Genomic DNA, 26,429 nt, shown 5'->3' with positions numbered 1-26,429 from the left:
TTGTCTTTTCAAGAAGTAAAATATCAAGTAGAAGTTGGTTCATAACATAATGTACGAGTGTAAATATCTAGTCTAATATTTACAGTTTCTAGACAGAATAGTAGAATGACAATTCTACTTTAGAAAAACATTACATTTTACTGACGGAGTCAATTCTGTACTGTACAGTCTTGGATTCATTAGTTGTAATTTGATTGATCACATTATGGTGTTGATTACTGAAATAGTGAGAATTTTATGGTACAAAACTTCTTCAGCAAACATTTTGTATATTTACTTTTATAAAGCCCCATATTTTGAATAAACATAATATCCTTTAGTGGTGTTGACCCCCCATTTTAAATCACATACAGATGCATACGCAAAAGCATTCTAAATCCGAACTCTCATGAGCTTCAATAAACCCATTCAAAAACAATACTTTAAAGAAAAGATTTTCCCAATAAATCGATCAAATTTGCAATCGATCAAGTCTCAAAACAAAGAAATTTAAAATTTCCATTGTGACAAATTTCTCTTCATCAATTACGAATTTTGATCTTTCCAATACAAAAATTGTGTACAAGACCTCGTTTAAAATTTCCAAGTATAGCGCAAACACAAAACAGCAAACGATTGCAATTTCCGTATCGAACCCGTACGCCCGTTGCTTACCGCTTTTTAAGTGTTTGCGGATATTCCGGCTATAAATCAAATGAATCGCAGTCGAGTCAAATTTGCCTTGCTAGAATTTACTCGAGGATTTCGAGTAATTATTTTTCTTGCGCTTTAGTTCTTCCTTCCTGAAACTACTCATTTTTACGTTCATTTGCTTTATTTAAAAGTCAAAGTGTAAAATTAATAAACAAATTAAGCAGTAGAAACAAGGTTTTTTTACAGCAAACTGTTCCCTAACGGCTACTCGACCATTCATAGGTGGCAGGCATAAATAATGGATTTCATAAAAGGTATTCGGTATGGAAATGTAGATGTGGCCTGCATAAAATCAAGTTTCTGGAACCGCGCTACGTAATTGGTTTAGTTTAGTTCCATGAATTTAAAAGAAATTGGTTCAATTTACTGCTTTAAAAGTATAGAGCTCTACAATTCTGGCCTTCACGAATCAGTATTTTGCGTTGATGGCAACTAGCTGAAACGTTTCCCCGTAATTTGAAGCTAAATTTGATTATAGAGTAGGTTTAAGTTGAAATGTTTTTCACGAAGTGCTTGTTTTAAAACGGCTTACTCGATTTAATGGAATTGTTTTTTTACGCATAAATGTGTCTGTATAAGACTTGTTACCCATAGCAAAAACAATGACTTTCCGCGTTTATCAATCATCCCCCCAAACCTTTCCCCCTGGTGGCGAGAATTTTATTGTCAAAATCTAGGTAGAACCTTTCTGCAGTTATCCCGGTGCTAACTGGGCTCTGACTGCATTCCTGGCACTTTCCCTCGCTTTGCCTACGCAAAAGGGGGAAAACCATCCCCCACTCACCAGACCCTAACTCCCCAAAACTTCCAGAATTCCAGTATATCGATGTTATTCTAGGTTAAAAATTGAATAATGTTTCAAGATAAATATAACATTTCGTGTATTTCTTAAATCACAACTCTTGCGAAAATCACATTTGGGTCGCTGCTGACCGTTTGTAATTATCCATGTTGGTTTTGTCCTTATATCCGTATAATGTTTCAGAATATGTATGTCAGTTGGTTTTTGAACCTCGTTTCATACAGATGGAGCTACATGCCTGATGAAACCAAAAGGCAGAAACACGTGTCGACGGGTTATCATCCTTGTTCCTTACTGCTTCACTATATTACAGAATTACCCAATAAACACTTTCCTCTTATTCATTACATCCGCGTAAACATTTCTTCCATCTGTTTTGATAAATCAATTTTTTAGCTTGCAACACTATAACGGCCAGTTGACTTTTGTCGAAACAGTCACGTGATCATAAGAAATAAATAATAAAAATTTGCTAAATGAAATTTAGACAGTTGAACTGGCTGAAATTGTTAAATACACGTCACGTGACGTTGATAATGCAATTCTGTGCTTGCAACACTTTAAGGGCTAGTTGACCCTTCCCAAAATCGGTCACGTGATTTTTTAAATGTAGCTTGAAGGTTGAAAATTTGGAAAATCAAATTGAAAAATCAAGAGAGTTGTGAAATCCAAAATTGTAAGAGCCACGTCAATGGACGTTCATAATGAAATTCTGAACTTGCAACACTCTAAAAGCTAGTTGATACCAGTCAAAATCAATCACGTGACTTTTAAAATGTAGGTTGGGCGTTGAAAATTTGGGTCACATGACTGATAATGTAATTCAAAGTTTGCAACACTGTAAAGGCTAGTTAGCACCTGTCAAAATCGGTCACGTGACCATAAAAAGTAGTTAGACAGTTGTAAAAGCTGAAATTGCACAAGCCACGTCACTTGACGTTGATAATGCAATTCTGAGCTTGCAATGGCTACTTAACACCTGTCATAATTAGTCACGTGACTTTTAAAATGTAGTTTAATCGTTGAAAATTGGATAAATTAATTTTAGAGAGCTGAGAAAGGTGATATTGTGTGAGCCACGTTTCTCTTGCAACACTGTAAAAAATGTGTCAAAACATTGACCTGCTACTAGCATATGACAATTTTGACATGAAATTCTGGCGAATCAGAAAAAAGCTGCAACTTTGCTAATTTAAATTATGTTGACAGATCAAAATTAACGGAGTTATCTATTGAGTAAAAGATAAACAATCACCCTGTGAATTCTCAAAATATTGATGGATCTTTTGTTTTACGTTTACAGAGAAATCATTATTTACTCAATTGTGTGTAAAACTGGTTATAAAGTAACTTCACATTCTTAATTGAAGAGGGGGTAACAGAATGTAACTAAAAATGGAAAGATCAACAAACGGTAAAGCAAATTATATTAGTTGAGTGTATTCGTTCATCAGCTAAACTAACCATAGAAAGGTAAAGCTTCTTAAACCAACAGCGGTGAAATGAATACATTTCTACGGAATTGTTTTGCAATAACAAAATGCACAAATCTATTTTGAGCACTCGCCTGTGGCTCGCTCTGAAATTTCTCATCTCGCCCTGCAGGGGGCCTATTCTTGAACGCAGGGAGTAGAATTGCCAAGAGAAGTGTTGATAGAATGTGACAGAAAGAGCTGACAATAGCGGGTTCCTGTCACATTCTACATGTCTTTCTCTTGATAATTCCCTTCCCTCGTTTCAAGAATACGCACCCTGAACACAACTTTCCGGTCTTGTAACGTAAATAACTATTTCCTTCGGGCCACCAACAACATTCTCAACTTGATGCACATTTCCGGGCGGTAATGTGCATCTGCGATAAGACCATATTATTTTCCAACCGAAAGGAAAAATAATATTTGAGTTTTAGTGAATACAAGTGAAAGAAATTGTCGGGAATTATTTGTATGGAATATGGAAAATTTACTGGACTTTTAATAGTTTTTTAATCTGCTCACTTATTAGTATTGAACATTTGTCGATTTTGTTTTTTTAAATTCGCTGTACAAATATCCTAGACATGACAAACACCCTTTCGATCGTGGTTCCATGCTTATTTAGGGTAACAAAACCAAAAATATTATACCCAGAAAAGCTCCGAGAACAGCATTACCAACACAATTTAACAACTCATTTACAAATGGTTTTCCCGAAGCATCAACGGTAAATATTGACATGGTCTGGAATAAAGTTAAATTCTTAATGCCGCGGAAGAAGTTGTAGACAAAAAGGAACAATCTGCGAAAAAACCATGAATGACCCAAGAAATTATAAATCTTATGGCAGGAAAACGTAACTATAAAAGCACTAACCCACGGAATACCAGTGGTTACAAGAAACCAGAGAGATCCAGTTGACAGAAGATGACAAAAAAGAGGATGGGAAAGACTACATAAAACATCTATTTGCAGCAGAACGAGATGACGTAAGAAAAGAAAACAGACAGACAGAAAAGCTATGCATTTTTAAATCAAATGTAGAGTATGCTATAGATTTTTTGATAAACAGAATAGCGGGTGGACTTGATAACATGACGATAGAAACTTGATTCATCTTACAAAAATCAACAACACAATCTCTCTTCATTCACATACCTAAAAAGAACAACACTACACAAGTATTTTTGAAGATAATTCAACACAGCATACCTATAACGAGAATGTGAAGAACAGCAGATGAGGCGCAGTTTGGCTTCAGAGCAGGAATGGGAACTCAGTACTTGCTACAGTAAAGAAAAGAATACAACAAAAGTGTTTACACATGTTTCATCGACTTCCACTTCCAGAAGGCCTTTGGTAAAGTCCAATACGATAAACTGATAGAGAACTTAAGTACCAATCTGGATCCAAGCGATATACGATTAATACAAAACATCTACTACAAATAAACGGCAGTAGTGCATAGACCCAGATGAAGAAAAAATCCAAAAAGGAGTTCGAGAAAGCTACGTTCTGTCCCCACAACTATTGAATCTATATTAACAGTTTGTATTTCAGAAAGCACTGGAAGGATAGACACGATGGAGTAAACATTGGAGGAACATTAATAAACATCCTAAGATTTGCAGATGATACTGCTATAATGAGAGCGCAGAAGATCTTCATATCCTATTAGAGAGTGTCAACCAAGATTGTGAAGAAGTATGCTTATTTTCAGTGTTTAAACATGAGTTGTGATTACACTCTTAATGTAGTGTAATGTGATTTCCCTTTTTCCTTCATTTTGATATTGGTTGAATAATATGTTGACATTGACTGATTTCCTCTTTACAGTCCTTGCCTTATAAATTATAAACAATACAATACATTTCTCAAGTTGAATTCCTTTATTTAACGTAAATCATTCCTCTTCATCTTGTAATCCCACTTGCGTAAAGGGGTAACCTTCCCGAATCCCGAGGGTTGCGTTCGTTACGTTTGCGGTGGCAGATATGGGGGGATATTCGAAGGTTCGATCGTAAATAAAACGATTCGCATGTCAGTAGCGCAATAGTCTGTCCAAAATCCGCAGAAGCCGCATCTATCAGCCAGTTTCTGGCAAAGACGTTTTCCTGGATTCCAACTTGAAAATATCCAAATCGAAGTTAATAGTTTTAAAATTGGACGCAGAGTAAAAAGTTTCTTTCGTATTTTGGGAGATTCCTTGAAAGCTTTGAATAGAAACTTTAATTTTCGGAAATTGCGTAATTTGTCGTACAGCAAGTAAAAACCGTGAAGCTGAAAATGAGTCTGCTTTTTGTTTGTTTTGACCTTTCCGTATTCAATTACGATTATTTCGTCGAAACCCAATGCAAACGGGGTCGATCCCTTTTCATGCCTTCCTGACAGAGATGTTTCGGCTAACAATCAACGCTTACACAACTCGGATATGAAACACATTATAATTTATTTTCTTCGAACAGATGACAGATAACTGTGTTTTTTTCTGAATCAAAGCAATACAAATAGGAAATGAGCAATTGCCCTCAAATAAATCTACTTAACAAGGCCATAAAGAATCGACGTCAGCCCTAAATAACTGGAATGAATGTAGTGAAGTGACAAATATACAAGGCGGGTGTTTGAAGGGAGATTCATTGCCAATAAATCTCCCTTTTACTTTGGCAAATAACGAAAAGTAAACGCGTTATTTTTCAGTTGTACTTCTGCATTTACTGGTAATTTTAAAGTGATTAACCTTAGTTTACCAATGTGGGACTAACCTTAACCTTTATTTGTGTAGCTTCGTTATTGTTACTCGAGCTATATATGAATAGTAAAATAGGAGATAGATAAGTACTGCAGATAATGTGATAACTCACAGGAAACTTTCTACAGTATATAAATCCAATTTGCAACAGCGTCTACTGTCAGGCATCATTTTACGGTTTACCTACACTAGCTTGCAAATCCATATATGCGTATAATTTTTCCCTGAAAGGACTGGAAAGTGGCTGTAAACTAAGGTTTTGACGGTACTATACAATTCGTCGTTGCTACTTTATATTGTTATTTATTACTGCATCTTTTCACTTTCCTGTATTAACATTATCCAATGATTTGATTATTCAAGACCAAAAATGTAGTATGAGAAATCTTTCAAAATAAATATCTCTAATTGTCACCATAACATTCAGGAAAGGTAGACTTCCTTCTTTTTCGGTCTTCATAGTAAATTGAATTCTTGGATTTATAGAGTTTAGATGTGCCTCCAAACTACAAAGGTATCGTCAACGTATCTAAACCAGGACTTTGGTTTCTTTGGAGCGGTGGCCAGAGCATTTACTTCTAAGGTTTCTATAATCATCCTCTATAATCTCCTAAAATCAACGATAGGTTGATTTCCAATACAACGTTTCTTCAACATAATTGTGATTATTGGGTATGTTGCAGTCTTGTGTGGATTGGATTTAACAGAGGAGTTTCAGTATCTCATCATAATCGTCTATGGAACAAACTTTAGCCAGTTTGCACCAGGAAAACAATATGTTTTTAATTCTTTTGGTGATCACAATTTTAAAAACAGTAATTTAAATTAATTAACTTATTAAAGAGTAACTTATATTTAGTTTTTCTTTAACTTAAATTATCTTCTACTTTACAACTTGTAATGGCGTTGTTTGATTCTCTTTCAACTGTATTTTTAACTCAATTGCTCTATAATCCAATGCTGTGCAACCCAGGTTATAAAAAATGAATATCACTCTAATTAACCAGCAGATACTTGAAACCACTATATTGAAGTTAACTTTAAAACATATCTTGCTAAAGCCAGCACTTTCAATACTTCGCCACAATTCGTATATTCATACTTCAATTTACTAGTAATTTTACATTTGCCACATTTAGCGATTCAAACGTTTACATAGTTCATAGCAGCCAAAATGGAATAGCCAATTCTGCTATTTAGTCCCATTATTCGTAATATTTCATTAGCGTTTAAACAAAGCCGATTTGTATTTTGATTCCGAATAACCGAGAACGTAGGCTGATTAATAGACCAACAGTTTCAGTACTTGCTAACATTGTTCCATTTAAGCAAAACTGAATTTGAATCATCAGTCGGTTTGTGGAGAATTTCACGGTGTCACAAATTTGAGATTATAGGATAGTTTAACTTTTTTTACGTCAATAAAGCGATATTTTCATAACAACTGCAGAAAGAAGCAGTGATAGAAACATATTTTGCTTCATTAACATAAAATACTCAGTCCCTATTAGTGAAACATTAATAAATGACAATATACAGTTAGCCAATAAAAATGTTTTACTCTAAATAATATTTCAGTATGATTAATGAAGATTAACTAACTAACTATTAAGGTCTAACTTGTCGACTTACTTTACAATTATTTTTTTCAATTAATTCGTAATCCACTCTTGAATCATTTCATTGTACTTGCAAATTTCAATCGCAGATAGGTTTACTAGATTTTTCTACTAATCCGTATTGACATGCTTTAACACGAAGCCATGCAAATAAGTCTAATAAATCACGGATATTATTTCAACCAAATTTGCATTTAAAATTATAACATATTGGTCTAGTGCACGAATGGAATATCGTGTTTTCTAATCTAAAGACTAAAACGCTATTGTTTTTAAACTTTTGTAATGTAAATCACATCAGGCAATATATCGTTGGTTCCTGGATTGAAAAAACACCACCTCTTGAATTACACTGGATCACAAAAAAAGCAACAATAATAATTTAATGCAAAATTGCTTGTAGCCACTGGCTTTAAAATTTTGAAGTAATCTTTTTACGAAATGTCCTTCAATTTAGTTAATTATGAAAGTTGAAATGACACGTGACATTGATAATAAATGTTTTAAGCTTGGAACTGTCAAATCAGTCACGTGCCTTGAAGCCTTCTAAGTTCTTCCAGAGGTCATTACAATTTCTTATCCTGTTTCATGTAGGTACGTTGTATATACCACATTGTATCACGTATAACTCTACATTTTACTAATATATTCATCAAATAATTGGAACAAAATTAAAATTAATGTTTGCGTTTTATTAGTTTCCGGGTTGTTACAAATTCTATTAATGTTAGAAATGCATTAGCGCTGAAACAAACTATATGCGTGCACGCATAATAAATAAACTGAAACATTCAAATTAAGGTTTCTACTCTAATTATTGGCCTAATAGTTTGTGAACTTGTTCTGTAATTATAGTTTTGTTATTTTTTGTTAAATAAATTGCTTGAAAATTAAAGCAAAGCAAATGCGCATTCCCAATTTTACAAAGACTTTGAAACGTATTTTCGAGAATTAATAATTGTCTCATTTAATAATGAAATTATGTAACTCTACAGTAAATTACGAACTCGAAGTTGTCACTGGAAAGCAAACTTAATTTATATGCTTAGTATTTAATAACGATATTAGTAAACCGTCAAAAACGTTAACCCAAAAGTTCACCCAATCAGAAATTTTGTACATTTCTATAACGAAATTTAATCGTTAAGCGTTTTCGAGTTTAATTTTATACCATTTGTGATTTAATAACATTTTAATTAATTTTCACAGAATCAAACTTATTATTTGATATACAATTTTAACTAACAACATTTAAGTAGTCACAAGTTTTTTCACTCTTGCCAACCTTCTGTACTACAACGTATCACTCTATAACTGTTGAAGTGTTGAAGATAGTTACCAATCTAAATTCACTTTTTTATTATTTACCACTTATTCATACAGATCATAGATTTTTGCATTCTGTCAGGAACTGCCTAAAGAAAATTTGACAGCAAAAGATCCTTAATTTTGTTGGTTCTTTTATAGAGAAGTCGATTTCAAATTTGTTGCTTCTAGACGCTCTTTAACTGACTGTTCACTAATTTAATATTTGTAAAATGTTAGATCGTACGTACTTTTAAGGAATAGAAAATTTATAAATTCTTGATAAGATTCCAGGTATTTCCTAGGTACGAATCAGTACAATCTGCAAAGCTCATATGAAATTCTCAAACATTAACAAGAAATTATTTTTCTAATTAGTGTTTTTTGAAAAGCCCTAAACATGCTTACTTAAAATACCTGTTTTCAGACTGAAGACTTATTGACTTGTCAGCACTGAATTTTATTTGAAATAGTGTTTTCTACGTTTTCAGGTCGTCAGAAATATATAACTTTACTCAAAGGTCTTGAAATTATACAGTTTGAAAGCAAAAGTAAATTGGAAATTTCTGAAATTCATCTTTGATTTGGATTGGAGTTTGAAGTATTATTTTTGAATTGCAATATAGTGTTTTCAATGGTTTCAGTGTGAGAGAGTTATAATTTTTACTGGAAAAAGTATCTCAGGTAATCAAAACAGTCAGTTGCAGAACTAAAAACAGTTGGAAAGGCTTAAAATTTCACTCTTAATACTATTTCTCACTTTATATTATTTCTTCTAGAATTTACAAAGCATAATTGAAATGTAGTGTTTTCATTGGTTTGCACTTTGCAGAAAGTCATATTTTTGACTGTAAGGAATCTTAAGTTCTGAAAACACACACTTGCAGAACTGGAAACAGTTATAGAAATGTTTGAAACTCTACTTTTTCAAGAAATCACAAAACTGCATTTTTTAGCATGGATTTTTAATTCAAAGGTGGTATTTTCTATGGTTTCAAGTTCAAGCATCCATATTTTTTGACTGAAAGGCATTTTAAGTTGTGAAAACAGACACTTGCAGAACTGGAAACAGTTATAGGAAGGCTTGAAATTCTACTTTTAATATTAGTTATTTCTAACTAAAGTTCTTATCTGGCAGAACAAATACAGTTATCCCATCCTATGCAATTCAGACAAACAGATTTAGCAATTACTAAAGTTCCCTCCCTTTCTGCTAGTCAACAATGTTAAAACATTGGATACATTGCAAATGGTTAATTCGATTGCTATTCAACTACCATTTTGTTAAAACAGATTCATTTTAATAAAACGAATTATTGAAATTTAACTTAATTAAAAATAATTCAGTTATGTATTCAATGGTTCAAATAATATAATTATTGGTAATAAATATCGGTGCAATTATAATAGTTTGTGAAGTATCAAATAGTCCAATGCCAGTGTAATTAATACGTTTTAATCAATTAGCTGAAAAATTATACCTTGGAGGTTTTGAATTTGATGAGGCAATAATAGTCTGAGCATATACAAAATCTGATTATTTTTATTCATGAGTTTTACTTACAGGTAAGTAAACGTTTAGAAAGTACATATTCCTACTTGAGTTATAAACATACCTGACAGCAAACCTTAAATTTGTATTCACAAAATTTCAAGTCTATACATGTAACATCATTAAACCAACAAACTTGAGTAGTTTCCTATTAAAACCAATCAAAAATGTTAATGCAGACAAAATTGCTATGTTTTTTTCTGAAACTATACTCGGTCCAGTTTAAAAACAAATAAAAAAACTTTATTAATGTTTTTACAAGTTATTCAATAGTTATGTCCAATGCAGCATACTTTGTTTAAGTCTAAGACCAATTCAATATCACATAGAATAAAGACTGTACGCAAATCAAAAAACTAAAAACCTTCTGCTGTTTATCCAACGCTAAGCCAATTCAGCTTTCACAAATATATTTTGCTGTTTTGCCAACAGTTGCTACTATCAGCTTTAGAATTCCGCGAGAAAGGATTCTCATGGGAGTAAGCTTATTTCAGATAAGGCGATTCTAGTGCTGTAGTATTTATGATATCCCCAAACTAGGTAGCTATCAACTTCCTAAAAGTTTAATACCCACCATTTTTTATTCAACTTTGTGCAAATCAAACACAACAATCTTCAGGAAGAAATTTTGAAATTTATCACCTACGACTTATTGCTCTTTTATAGCCTCCAAAATATTTCTGACTGTGAGTGTAGTTCCAATACAAGCAACACTCATAAATATTCAAATTAGATACATCTCAGACAGCAAGTTCATAACCTGAAGGTGGTTTATAGCTTACAGGGGAACGTGTAACTTGGGAGACAACAACCTGGCAATAAAAATGCATTAGCGTTTAATAAACGTACACTAGCTTGACATCCGACCGAGGAAATAACGAGAGAAATGGTATTTTTGTACATAATTGGAAACGTAAATTATTCAATTTGACAGTGGACACTAAATATCAAGTGAACGAGAGCATCAGTAATTCATAACTGGACGGCCTACTGGACTGACCTTTTGTTGTTTGTAATTCTGTATTAGCGTTTGAACTTGCGTTCTATACATGCAACATTTGATTTAAAATTTTTATTTAATATTGATTTATTGTTGCGATCAGAAGAAGAAGAATTATCTGAGGGACAAATTACCATAAACTCAATATCAGCAGCTTTTAAGTGTTTTTCCAATTCCAACGAATAACATTATCGTTGTGATCTAAATATAAAGATGAAAAATGAAAAAAATCAACGAGTTTCATTTTAGTGTCATTCGTAATAGATCTGTCTTTCCAAACATTGGCTAGTCGACTCATTGCACTTTTAGCTAGTGCTATTCGCCTTTGGATATCACCTTTTCTGCACTTGAACCCGTGTTAGTAATATATGAGTCCAGGTACATGATATGGTCAACGATAGTTTACCATAAGGACTTACAATAGCTACTAAGTTTGCTGGGTACCAAAACCAGAACAGCCATTGTTTTGCTGTGTTACCCAAGTGTATCAGGAAATCTGGATGAAAGTTACTATTGCGGGTGCTAAAGTCAAAGATATCAAATTCCTGAGGATGTGTTTTACTTTGCTAGCGTGTTGCTTCTTGTTCTCGAAACTTCATTCTATGATTAGATATTTGGTTGACAGAATATCAGGTTTTAGGGCTTCAGGTTTGCTCCAGGCTACGTTAAGCCTAGGTAATATACCCCATGCCTTTCTGGTAAACATAGTTTGGATTTATATTCCTGGTTTCTTCAAATGATCAGAAACTCAATTTGGATATTGACCATATGTTCCAGGTAGGTGGTCACATAACTTAGCCATATTTGATGTGCTAATAAATGCACAGCCCAGAAAAGTTATAAATACAACTTGTAATGCGATTTTTAACAGAATTACAACTAATCTGCGAATCCAGTTGTATGTCAGCGCTGAATGAGTTTTGACAGTTGACAGCTGTCAGATGACGTAAAAAACTTAGTCTCACTTACTTTCACACTTTTGAATTTATTTTTGCAAATTCAGTTGGAAGACAATGCTTCAGATTTCATGTTTTGATTGTGGTAGAAACTAAGCATTTAGTCAAAACTGACAAATAAAAAGAATAGTAAGAGAATATTCTCGGTAAATTACTGAGAATTTAACGAAGTAGAAATATTAAAAATGTTTAATTAATTAAACAAAATTCTCTATAATTTACCGTTTACCGTAAATTCTTCGTGGAAAAAATTACCATGGGCCAAAGGAAAAAAACAGATTAATTTCACAAAAACAACATTACTTGACGTTGTCGTGAAATGACAAGTAATAAGCTCTGTGATGTGTCTCTTCCAATATTTTACCAGTCATCTGAAATACCTCGAGCGTTCTTTTTCAAGAGGACAATTTAGCACCTTTATTACTGTACGTGTTTCTCGAAACGATCCTTGGAATTTTCGGAAACGCATTCTTCTTCCTGGAATAAAAAATATTTCACTCCCGATTTTTCAATTTTAACGTCTCTTCCAGAAGTGGTGTTATTAAAGTTAGTGGTTGTCTAGTTCCAATATAAGCCAAGCTATAGTAAAAACTTGTCAATAAAAGGCATCAAATTACAAACAATAGCGTTAATTTGCTTTCAATATCGATTCAAAATTTTATAGGGCCGAATTCCATTTCACTCAGCGCGGTTTATACTTATTGCCACTTCGTTTTCGTTTTTGGTTATTTAGGGGTGACAGTCTGTATTTATTGGGCCACCTAAATTGATTTATGAGCGGAAATATATTTTTTTCGTATTTGTTTTGTATTAAAAGTCGATTATGTTTTTTTTTTATTAGTAGGTAATTATGTCACCAAACTGACAACGAACTATTAGGGATAACAATGAAATGTTACTTTATTAACTTATTTTAGTAATTAGAGCACTCCATCTACTCAAACAATTAGTTGACACTTTTACAGCAAATAAAGACAGAATTATTTATTTGCCAGAAAAAACAATTTCCATTACTCTTACTTACTTTAAATGTTTGAATGTCCAACGAGAGAAAACTTATTTTTTTACTAAATCAACGGATGTTGTATTATATTGTAGCAAATCCTCGGAATCAAGTGATTAGGTCAGATTATTCTAGTTAACCGTAAAGTTGAGAGTAACCAGCCTAGTAGTCAACCACACAGACTACGGCTACGTAGTGAAATCAATCAAAATACAATTCGAAATCGTGAAATGGAGGATCAAAGTTATCCAGAAAAACAACTCTCAAGAATACCCCAACCTCCACTTTCCAAACTGCGGAGAAAAAAGACCTGTTTTCTTTATTTCGACTTACTCTTATTCTAATTACCTTAAATGCTACACGCTAACTTAACCTAATCTAACATTCTAATCTTCTAACCTAAAATGTGATGCATATCACTGACCGTTACAGATTGCAACAATCCTCGTCCGTCATTATCGCCATTTTTCCCCATCTGTTTACAACATTTACATCGCTCATATTTGCTTTACCACTTATGACCAATTTCAAACCCTCCCATGCTACTCCACTCTCTCTCATCTCTCACCTCTCTTCTCCCTGCCCACATACATATACATCTCTTACATGCTCTTCCTCTCCGCATACACACCGTCCACCGTCCTACATCCCTGCACACCTCATACAACCCCCTTCCCTTATCAGAACTATCCCACTCATTCTGCCATTCACTCATCCCCCACTCTCAGTTTTCTTTGGCTTGTTCTTTTCTTTTCCACAATTTTATTCCTCCCTAGCCTGTCCTCCCCAACCACCTTGCATTTCCAGCTACATGGTTTGCTTTTTTCACCCCCCAGTCTCCCTGCTTTTCCAGTGCAATGAGAATGCATACTCCATTCCCTCCAGTATTCCAACCCTGTCCCTAATCATTTTCACCACCTTAAGTAGAGTAGAGCGGTGGAGATAGGGCGGTAATAGCTCTGTTAACTTGTTTATTAAGCAGCTTGACCGCCAACAGGCTGTCCGTATCCAGGAAATATATTCCTTTACTCCTTTCCTGTGCCGCTTTCAACCCTTTTCATACCGGAAGTAGGATACCGGAGACTGATATCAGCGCTCAGACTATCCCTACTCGAATCCTCATACCATCCATTCGTGGTTTCATCGTCCAGGGCCACTTCTACTCCCGTTACTACTTCTACTCGTCTTACTCTCCCAGCTGTTGGTTTCCTCGTCCCACAGCCTCCACCCCGGAAAGGGTCTTTTATTTTGCTACGCTGTGTGCACGGTGAAGAATAGGTTGTTTACAAAAAGAGGGAGTATTCTTCGTACAAGTTTTTTTTAATCTTAAAGGGGTTAATAACACACAGTCATCAAATGAAACAAAAACAAAACTTGTTAAGCGTTTCAGTTTCATGGATTCCTCTTCTAGCAAACAAGAAAAGCGAAATAATCAAACATTAATGTGCAAACGGTTGAAACACCCGACAGCCGCCACTTTTTTATCCTGTTTCCACTTTCTGCAAAAAGGAGAAACTTCAAATGAATGAAAATGGTTTATCACTAAAGGTGCCTGGAAACTTTAATCTGTATACAAAGGACTCAATCCTACTTTAGCAACTAAAGCTGGCAACGTTACGAATGGACATCACGTAGACTACAGAGCTTAACGAGTTAAATAAACAGGCGCGAAAATATCCAGAGAAGACTATGCTGAATATTTAACTACCGAATTAGATTCTATTAGAGATACATGTTTCTGCTTAGAATTAACACGAAATTCTAAAGACCCTCAATAGGTATAGTTTTTGGGTAACGACGTTTTATAACCAAGTTTTTTCCTAGAATTTGCGTAATTATTATTTGTGATAAACGATCAAAAAGGCAGAATTTCCAGGCTTAATTGGAGAGCCGCAGCAATCGATTACTTATCCATTAATTAAAAACGAACCAAAAAAAAAATCTGTCACAGAACGGTATCTGTGGGCCGCGCAATTTGACTTAATGCACTTTGTCACGATAAGGATCATCGATTTTTAGCGGTCCTCCTTAATTGGGTTCATTAATTATTTGCCATCGCGGGGTTTTGAGGGCTTTTCTTATTCTAATTTTATTTTGCAAAAGATTGACTGACTTTAGCGGAGATTTATTTTAGACATAATTGCAATGTGGAGAGATGTTTTGACCTATATTCTGTTAGAATCAAATAAATGGTTATTCTTGGTAAGCAGTGCTGTAATAATCACTTTTAATGTAATATAGTAGTACTTGAGGTAGTTTTGAATGAATTAAAATATGAAAAACTCGTTTAGATTGGAAGCAAAGATATTGTAGCAAAGATAATTAACATCATAATCAGATGACAACTTACAGATCATGTAGAAATTACTATCTGGATCAAGATTACGAGGAGCAAAAGACAATAAACTCGTAGCTAGCAATATAAGTTAAAGCTGTTTTTAGAGCATAAAAAGCAACGTTTACCTATTCAAAAATTCCATTTATTCAGATGCAAGTTAAACACTTTCTAAATTTTCAAATTTGAAAAATATTTTAAAGAAGCTACAATTAACAATAATTATTAAATGGAAATTAGACATATTGCTTTGAAGCTGGCGTCAAACTTCAACTCACAAATTTGCATAAAACTTTATTGGAAACTGAAATGTTTGCTTAATAATGTCCGTTTCCAAGCAGGCGGTCTTGAAAGTTCAACGAATTACGACCTACACAATTTGGCAGTAAAATTTATCTTAATTGTCTTTAACGAGACTTTACCCTCCTCTAGACAGTTTAGAATTATTATTCTTGTCCGATCGTGGGATTGTGCGTTATTCTATCCAGTTTTAGGGTACATAATTCTGACACATATTAATCTAAATGGTTTCACAATTAGGAAATTCCATACATTTTTAGATTTAACAAATTAGGTTATCTTATCAAGTATTCAGCTCAGCAAGATATTCAGACACCAGTATATCACCAAAGTTTTGTGAAGATTTACATAATAAAACTTCTAATTATATGAACCGAAAACATTTCCTGTTAGATGCTACATAGTAGTGTCACAAAATGTAGAAGCCGCAACCTGAACCAGTCCTTAAAAGTGGCGCATAGTGCATTCCCATGTATTCAGGCGAGATTTAATAAACATTCAAATTAGTTAGTTTAATTAACTCGTTATCCCGTCGCTTTTTCCTGTAATCTTTAGGAAAAACGTTAATTTGGAGAAAGCTTTCGAGCCGCGTTTTAAAATTCATAGAAATGCCCGGCTTAGGAGGTGTTGAAATCGGCCCATTACGCTATACACTTTATAGCGCAACGTTTATTCGATAGATTTACGCTGGCTAATTGAATGGAAAAGGGCTGTTTACACTGTTTTTTACGAATATACCACCATCTGGTGTAACAAGGGAGTTAAAGCTTTTGCTACGCTAATTAAATTATTTCTGCACACCTGGAACGGGATGTAATATGTAAATCTCAATTGGTGGAACTGTTTTCTCTGGAAAATCTTAGAGAGGTACATACCCTATACGTAAGATGTTTTACTAACTTTATTATCTAAATCAAAACTGTAAGTTCAATTTTTTCTTTCTTTTACTCCATTAGACATCCTCAGCCTGCCAGGCTATTTTGACCCCAATTCCTCCATTCAATCTGTTTTTTCTGATACGGTGCTTTTCATTCTAGAGCTTTCTTTTCCGAATTCGTCTTTTCCTCTAGTCCATCTTCATCATTCAATCTTTCTAAATTTATTTAATCTCCTGATCTCTATGTTCCCGTCTTATGCCTTCTCCTTTTCCTTTGCTGCTTTCGCTGTTTCTCTTCCCTGTCTTCTGTTTATAAGTCATCAAGGTTTTGTTTCGTAACTTGAATTTGTTGCACTTTTCTGTTTCTCGGGGTTTTGGAGTTGGTGAACAGGAGGTTTGCAACTTTGGTTCGCGAAAATAACGAACATCTATACCAAATTTTCTAATGTTTATTTAGGTTATTGAATAGGAAATTAAAGAGTATTTCAAAAATGTGCTTAAAACAGTCATTTTCTTACTCCAAGTGGGTCACGTGACTAGCTAAATTATCTTCTAAAACGACGAGATATCTGTCACTAATGTCGAAACTGTCAAAGAATGCCTAGAATCTGCAAGAATTAAAGTTTACCACAGTTGTCTTACAGTTTACGAATTGAGACGTGTTTTTTAGATTTATGACAGTTACTTTGACGATTGTCACGTGACCGCTTAGCTAAACAGTGTTCTAAAATCACGTGACAACTGCCACTAACGTCAAAAGAGAAGCCACAATCCAGAAACATTCTGGCAAATCTTCAAAACAACAGCTATGGTGGAGACAAAATGGTGAAGAAATAGTTTTACAGAACATCAAGGTTGTAAAAAACAAACAGTGGATGACTGAAGAGTGAATGATGCTTAGAAAAGCAGATATAAATAGCAAAGAACAAAAGAGAAGAATGAATCAAATGCCGGGAACTAAGTAGAGAGATTCAACTACTGAGTAGTCGGGAAAAAAATTAACAACCACTTCATTCAACCTAGCTGCGTCCACTGCTGAACATAGGTCTTCCGTAGTCTAATCCAGCGTCCTCAATACCCTGCTGCAATTTGGCTCCATTCTTTTAATATCGTCGATGCATCTTATTGGTGGGCAACCTCTGTTCTGAAAAGCCTCTTGTAGCGGTCTCCACTCCAGAATTAGCCTGGTCCATTGTCCGTCCTTCATTCTCGCCACGTGTCCGGCCTTGTTCCACTTAAATGTTGTAATGTGCTCAAAAACAGGCATTCGGCAAAGTCTGACATTAGAGACTCTGTCCCTCAATGATATGCCCAATATTGCTCTTTTCATGGCTCAATCGTAGTAAATCCAAAAATTCCCCCCTTGGATATGTAAGTATGATGATTCAAAGGAAAATGATCAGCAACATGATCGACAGGCTTTACAACACTTTGGGGTATGAAGTATGCAACTGTTATAATGTGATGATGTTATTCATACTGAATAAATGAACCATCTTCAACATTAGGTACCTCTTTGCACGTTTTTTTAAAACTCTCCTCATTTCTCGTTCTTAAAGCACATGATGTAACTGAGCACAGTTTACCTGAAAAGAGAATCCTCATATATATATATATATACAATCTTTATTCTCCAAAAGAAAAGGCTATCGGCCCTAGTGGCCTTTCTGCCCGAGAATCCTCATTTACTCTATATTAATAGTTTGGTGAGGTTAGAGACACATATGCAAATTACTCTTTACAAGAATATCCTTGATATCTTCTCTACTTCCTCTTCTTATACTTGTTTGAAATCAGAATGAATTGTTAATTCCAGGATTACTGTCGAAATAATTTTTGAATGTGGATTGCCAACTGTCTTTCCATTCTTTGGTGGTCGGCAATCCCGAGGTGTTTCCTGAATTCATTCTTCTGTCATAGTTTATTTGTCTTTCCTTCCCTATTACTATGCTCTGCACTCCGCATTGCTCTCTTACATCCGCGTTTCTCATGTAACTCTTCTCTTGCAGTTCTTGCGTATGTCATGACCAGTCGTATTATTATACATATTTACTGTCCATTCTCACCTCCGGTTGTCTGTTTCATGTCAGCTTATACACTATAGACAACCTGATGTTACTGTTGCTTTATTAACTTGGCCTCTTAGTTTCCTTGTTGGGTTGTGATGACTGCATCCATGTGATTCTTTAGCCATGGACATCCTTTCTGTTTTTTCGATGGATCTGCTCCTATGTACTTGAGTAGCTCTCGTTGCTAGTCGTCTTCGTTTTCTGCAAATGTTCCTATATCGTCAGCATAGCATACCATGCTGACATAATCATTACTTCATTCCCTATTCCAGATTTATAGTCGCTACTTATTCAAAGATTTTTTTCATAAGATCAAACAAGAGTGGGCTCAGACTATTGGGATGCTTTTCGTTTAACGCTGTCCTGATTTAACCTGAATGGAATTCAGGAACTACTTTTACTATGTTGGTGTTTTTCTCTCTATCAGTGTGTTGTATTCTGTAGCCTTTTCTTTTATTTATTTAGTGATGATGATCCATTGTCGATCTGCCCTTCCTAAATCTCTGTTGCTCTTTCCTATTAGTTTTTCCAGTTTATCCTCTAGAAGGCCTGTAAACAGTTTTATTGGTGTACATATTCCCTGTAGTTTTACTTAAAAACGGAGTTGATGTTCTCGTATGCCAGTCAGTTTGTATCTTTGTGGTGATCAGGGTTTTACTGAACAGATCTGTAAGTTTTAATATGAGCTCATCATTTATATCTGTTACCCATTTTTCGACTGGGTACAAACAACTACAACTATTATAAAATGTAATCAATTGGTCGAACAACAATTTGAATTGTTAGCATAGCCACCAAGTCAGAAGCATTATTTTCTTATGCCGACCATAAAGAAGGTACTTAAAGAGAAGGTTCCTGCTAGAACAGAGGCTTTTTTTGAAAATTTTGTTTTTTATGGAGAAAAAAGGAATGGTGGGCAGTGTTGGGCTACAAGAAAGGTATAATAAAAACAAATTATTAGTAGTACGTACGTACCCAGTATGTAACTCTGATATGTTCCTACATTCTAATTGTCAAAACAAAACCTGTGCTTCTACTAGATTTGTCATTTTTTTGGAGAGTAATATGTAATATAAACTGGGATAGGTCAAGCAACGAGTAGAAAAACACATAACCTTATCCGAATCGTTATGAAATTTATCGTTAGATGCTCACAGGAAATGTACGTTCTCTTATAATGGCAGTAACGAATATCCGGCAGCGGATGGTTTATTCGATAAGAAGTTAGCGTTATGATAAAGTCCGATACGCCAGTTGAAATACAATTTTGCCCGTCTCGTTACTTCTTATCATTTTACAGATCTGCAATGCTTTTGTCCTTTCCATATTACGACCAAAACCTAAAAGCGCGACATCATTTAATATCGTTTTGATAAAATGATTTTCCGGTCAGGTCATCAACCCTTCAACGCAAAATGGCTACACGTTTCTTCAGACGGGCTTTTGTCGCACAAACCCTAACACAAAACATTGCGAAAAACTTTCTGCTCATTAACCCTAATGTTCTCCGAAAATCGACGTTTCCGCACCACGTTCTTTACCGTAACATAAAACGTACATCATCTGCTTCTGTTTCTCACGAGGCGGACCACTTTTCTCCCAGTTTTTGCCACTTTAGGATTAGCTTGCCCATTTTTTCCCGCTTAAAGGGCGAGAATTGTTTGTTTTTCTTCTCTAAGTTGAAGGCGTTAGGCACATTTGTAACAAAAACTGCCTGTGGTATTAATGAGAGATGTTTAAATACAGTAGTGTCTATCTATAAATATGGAGTGTTTATTGGAATGTTTAAATCTAACTTACCTAGAAACAAAGCTGCACTCTTGGATTCCTTGGAGAGATTCAGTATTTTTGGCTCATATACTGACAACAGAATTAAATTAAAAAATGCCTAGTAGAGGAATTTTATTATTTTGTTCTTTTTATGTACTTACTGATAACATCTAAATAGCCTCATTTAGAGGCTAAAATTGAATAATTTAAAAATCTACGACCATTTCCACGCTTGACTCTTTATCTCATCATCTCTCGCATACTGTGTAATACTGAGCATAGTTTTCGTCAATTGTTTGTGACGGTAAAAGTTGATTTTCACATCTAGGATCGTGCAACAACCACGCACATATGATGACGCTTTTTGCTGTTCAACGTAAATTCAACTAAAAATCAACTGGAAACATTAAAACAACAGTCAGAAAATTACAAAATCTTTATGCTAATTTCAGGACAAGTAACAATGAATCAAAATAGGCCAAAAACCAGTTTAAGAAGCCAACTATGAGACTACACCATGCCGAAAAATGGACGATTGTTTATTTTCCATTTTAGCAGCAATAATTGCCAAGATATAGTACTTTCTCTATTTTTATCTTAAGTATTTCGTGTAGTTTTAGAATACATCTTCAACATCTTTTATCAATTGTCAGTAACGGTAATATAACAATATCGAATATCAAGAATATTATTTCATTTCAAATGGAAGTAAATGTATATGAATTTTAGATATGATCATCAACAAAATTTTTCTTATTTTATTGGTTTTCATTGTGCTTAGAATGAACCTAATTACAGCTTCAATAGCGCACATTTTTTCTAACTTGCTGACTTACTACAACATGAATCCGATTTTTATTGTGTTATGATCCTACACTAACAGGTCTTATCCCACAGGATTTTAAAGTGTTGTAATAAATTGCAGTTTAAACTAAAACTTAGCGAGCAATATTGAAACGAGAGCATTTCGAGCACAAAAAGCAACCATAAAACATCAAAAACAAGTCTCTGACAGGCTTTATATTTACGGTAATGAGCTCCGTTGTTTCCCCGTCTAAAAATGGAAAATAAAAATATACCGTGGGGATTTTCGAGCCGGAGCGCATACATAACGTTGAGTCGTTCTCTTTCTTTAAAAACGGCATAATATTGAGGACGACAACCAGTTAAGGAGCAGAAATCATGAAATGTTACGTTTCATATTTTTCGTAAGATTCGAATGTGCAAATTCGATTTGGCGGGTCTGAGTTTTGACTTGTAAAAGTCGAAACATTACTCCTTTGGGGATTGTTGCAACACTTACAAGACCCCAAGAATTCAAACGGATTGTAAAATGACGTGTTTTTAGTAGACTCTTACAGTCTAAGATTTATTGCTGTTTCTGTGAAATTCAGAGTACATTCAACATTTTTATTCATATCTCATTAAGAAACAATATAAACATACGTGGCAAACAATCTCAAATCAAAAAAAGACAACAACAACATAAATCAATTCGTATATTTTTTTGGCGGCAAAGAAACGCGTATTACGGTTCTTTTCAACGAAAAAATCTTTTACGTGCCCGGGATATATGGAAATACTGAGGGGAAAACGGATTTGCGGCTATGCCAACGATCCGACACACATTTTGAATATCAAGGAAAACACAAATTTGCCATTTGTTGAACGTGTTTCTCTAGGACTGATTGGCAATTTAAATCGCGCTGAAACCTTAAACGCTTTTATTCAGACAATGTCCTTTCCATGTCAACCATGGAATTGGCGATTTGCAACTTTAAACTCCGTGAGTGATTTTCTTTCAATTTTCTACTGGTCTCCGGTTTACCAAATAGAGGCATCTAATATAGAACTTTCTTAAAAGAGAAATCCTTAAATAAAAATAGAAAAGTGTTGTGTGTAGAGGGACTGTGTGAGTAAAAGATTTACTCAAAAAATTACTTTTCCCGTTCTGGAACGTTATATATAAAACGTAACCCTTCATAATATAATAAAAGAAAAAGTCTTTTATTATAACAAGAAAAAATTTATGTGATTGCTATATGGAACGTAAGATCCATTTTTGAATCTGGAGATGTATAATGTTGTACACGAAAGGACTGATGACTGAAATTCGAAACAAGTCTGAAGAAGAAAACGAGTTTTTCTACCTACTGATCAGACAAATGCTTCAATCATTAAAACCAAGAGATATCATTATAATTCTTGGAAACTATAATGCAAAGGTTGGAAACAGAAGATGTGTCAAGTAAATGGATGAGTATGAACTGGGAACAAGAAATGAAAGACGAGATATACTAATGCAATTTTGCCAAGAGAATGATAGTAGTAAACCTTTTACAGGCTTCCCAAACGACGACTCTGCACATTGGAGACCCCCACAATCCATTAATGGCTCAGATTGACATTTTTCAAATTTCAACCAAGAAGTACGGAATGTATTGCAAATTAGAATTAACAAAGATCTGAAAACACTGGAATGTAAGGAAGAATACCGAAACTGTAAAAATTGGGGCAGAGATAAATCAGGCTTATTGAAACCCTCAATAGATACTCTTGAAGAAAAATTAACAGGAAAGAAAGAAATGAAGAAGAGAAGAAGCTGTAAAGAAAAAAGTGAACAACAGTACAAATAAATACAACGAGTACTTCGCACAATAATAATCAGGAAAGCAAAGGAAGATCAAATTGAGGAATAACAACCAAAGCCTGAAAGTTTTAATATACCGAGCCGAGACCAGAAAACTAAAACAATTCAATACGCTGTACCACAACAAACAACGGAAAAATGCCTATTGAAGTGCAACAAAAGCTGAAAGGATTACATTACACAACTCTTCAAAGATGAGAGAAGGCAAAGTAAATTTGAAAACATAGAACGCAAACATAATTAAAAATAAAGTTTAATTAAAGATGCAAGAAATATGCTATAGAACAGATCAAAGAGAAAGATCAATCCGTCCATCAACATGGAGTCTTACAACAGAAAGGAGAGAGCTTAAAATTAAGGGCATTGGTGTTGGCGACAATAAACAAAAAATATAGCAAACTTTGCAGGTGTATAAATAACGACAAAAATCTGTACATATCAATTATCATCATATTCACTGCAGGTGGTAATAAGGCTCACTGGAAACTGCTGATCAGAATGTCAATAGTAGAAAATTTTATATGTACATACAATGAAACCAATGGTAGTAATTCTCAACAAAATAACTTTGACCATTCATAAAAGAGCTGGTTGAAACGGACAGTCGCTATAAGATCCCATCCTATTACGGATTCAAGACACATATGTCTACTATCGTTTTCAGACACTACATAATGCCGAGCAAATCCAAAACGATCCGAAAGGGACTTAAATTAAACCACTGGCAAATTCCTTGGCCACGACGATAAATCCGGGGCAGGCAGGTCAGTCGATGTTATCAGCAGTAATAGCACCGACAGCTCACGATGTCATTTCTATGTTGGCTCATTTACATTGCAAATGTAACTGCTCTATAAATCGGATGCAGTGGACGGACTGCACAATCGCCTGTCTTAATGATTTAGGAAGTCTTTTGCTTTATCCAGGAATAGCTGAGTAGATATACCTCAATAGGAGCATATAAGTAAGAGAGTCAGCATGTTTGATAATTATTTTAATCTAAATCATGAGGACAAAGCTCTAATTTGTCATATAGGAGATATTTCTGAACTGGTAAATGAATACTGTTTCCAAATTGTCAAAATAAATATGGTGCATCAGAATTCCTGTTAAACAGTAGAGAACATCTCTAGATCGGTTGATCTTTGAAAAATTGTTATTTTTGGTGAAATTATTTTCAAAACTTCAGGCATTCTAATTTGGCTTCTTATAACCTTTATTAGACGCCATCTGTAATTATGATCTGATTAGTATATTAGAAAAAAATTTGGTTAGTTGGTACCTTAAACATCGGTCTCTGATGAGCCTTAATATGGCAAAACGTGTCAGTGGATTGGAATTGATTTCCTATAACATTCCATTGCATCTTTAAAGTATTTGAAAGTATTGAATGGTTGTTCTGGGAACAATTCTCTCAGGAAGTGGCTTTTTAAGAAGTTAATAGAAAGAATAATTTTGAGACCTGTACCTCAGGAAGAAACTGATGAGTATATGTATCGATAACAAAGGTTTTCTGTTCAAATCACACAAAACAACATGATTCATATTTAAGTAAGTTCGAAAACTAAGCTAAGTATAGGATGATTTGAAAACCTTTTCATATGATGGGACTGATGATACTTTGGCAGTAACCATTAGAACAAATTCACATTAATAAGTAATATAAGACGTGCGCTGAAAGGGCGACGACAAACCCTTTCGAGAAAGTCGTTTCAGCAAGAAATTGTGATTGCCCACGCGAAAATCGTATTAGGAAGAACCCGCTTTGTATTGCAGGCATATTTCATACATATTTATCGGGCCATGCCAGCCGGTTTAGATTTATGAGCTCGCCGCAAATAGGACGTCAGCAAGACTTACTTTCAATCCTTGCGGCAAACCTTAAAAGAAGAATATTAACAGAGTCTCGTAAGTTGTTGTAGTGCTGCACTAAATTTTCTATAGGTGTATATTTTTTGACTTTCCAGAAAATAATAGCGTCATCAAAAATTCACTTAAGCCCGTAATGCCTCGCTAGACGCCGATCCCATTAAAAGATATATTCTACGAGAAATATGTAAATCAGGCTATGGATTTATGTAGTCTAGGAAAATTAAGCCAGCAAAATATTTAGCGCTGGCATTTATATTATGAGGGGGAACAAAATTTGGATTATATAAATCACCCGTGTTCGAATAATTTGAATCACAAAGAACTTGTGGAAGGGGAGGTTGCCTTATCTTTAGATTCATAACTGAGATAAGGCTGGGTATTAGGATTACTAACCACCTTTTCGTGTTGTGCCTTATAAAGCATTTTGTAGCTTCCATAAAAAATACACCTACGAAACGAAGCAGAGCACTGTTATAATTACCGCTCAAGGCAAGATGTGCAAATTAATCAAGATTAAGTTGCGGTAGATGTGCTTCTTGTAGGGATGTTTACGCATAAAGCCCCGGGAAAACCACCTTTCTAAGGCGGCTCCCTATAGAAAACGATAATTAATGCCCGCTAAGCTTTTCGTCGTCAAGTTATGAAATTCGAGCGCAAAAAGCAAATTTACCGTAACACCCCGAACACCGAACAGATAAAGGATTTCAGGCTGGGCGTTAACTTTAAGAGAAGCTGTCACTGTTAAGATAAGTAATGACCGGTTATCTTTTCTTGTCGACTCCCTTGCGTCATCTTGATTAAATACGGTCCTATAATTTTGGACTTACGCACCTTCCACTGAGTCGAATGAACCTTCCACCAATTGAAATTTGTAAATAATATTTTCCATTATATATACTTAAAGAACAGGTACATAGTTATCATAAATTGGATTCCAGATGAGCCTGATATACTCCAAGTTATTGCCAACTAGGTGTTTCTAGTGTTTCTAATAAAAAATCCTAACAGTTTAGCAGCTTTGCTAAGTAAATGGCATAGATTGAATTGATACTTGCAAACTCGTAGTTTAGCTTACCATTGCCAACCTTGCAAAATGAAAAACGCAAGACGGATGTTAAAAAACTCAACAAAGAGAAATTATGATGAACGAATTGGCCAGACTTTGCGTGATCCAAACGAAAGAGAAGATCCAATCGATATTTGGCAGGATCTGAAAGATAATTTGCAAGTGGATACTCAAAATGTCCTAACTAGTGTACTTAAAGTAAATTATAAGTTATGGATGACAAATAGAGAAAAGTAAGTAACAAAACCACTATGATAAAAGAGGTCACAACCAACTGGGTTAAAAATGAGTATGTAGAAGATGAAACTGCATTAATTTTTATAGAAAGCAAAT

The 26,429-nt window shown here is 34.5% G+C and overlaps 1 protein-coding gene across 1 annotated transcript in view; it reads left to right on the top strand.

Moving 5' to 3' along the window:
- The window catches only part of Nlg3 (Neuroligin 3), a 197,420-nt gene that overhangs the window by 10,039 nt on the left and 160,952 nt on the right, over positions 1-26,429 (top strand). The window lies entirely within an intron of this gene.

Source organism: Ips typographus, linkage group LG4 (assembly GCF_016097725.1).
Source record: "Ips typographus isolate SLU linkage group LG4, UJ_Ityp_2.0, whole genome shotgun sequence".
In the NCBI taxonomy this organism is placed as follows: domain Eukaryota; kingdom Metazoa; phylum Arthropoda; class Insecta; order Coleoptera; family Curculionidae; genus Ips; species Ips typographus.
This window is presented reverse-complemented; position numbering and strand designations above follow the sequence as displayed.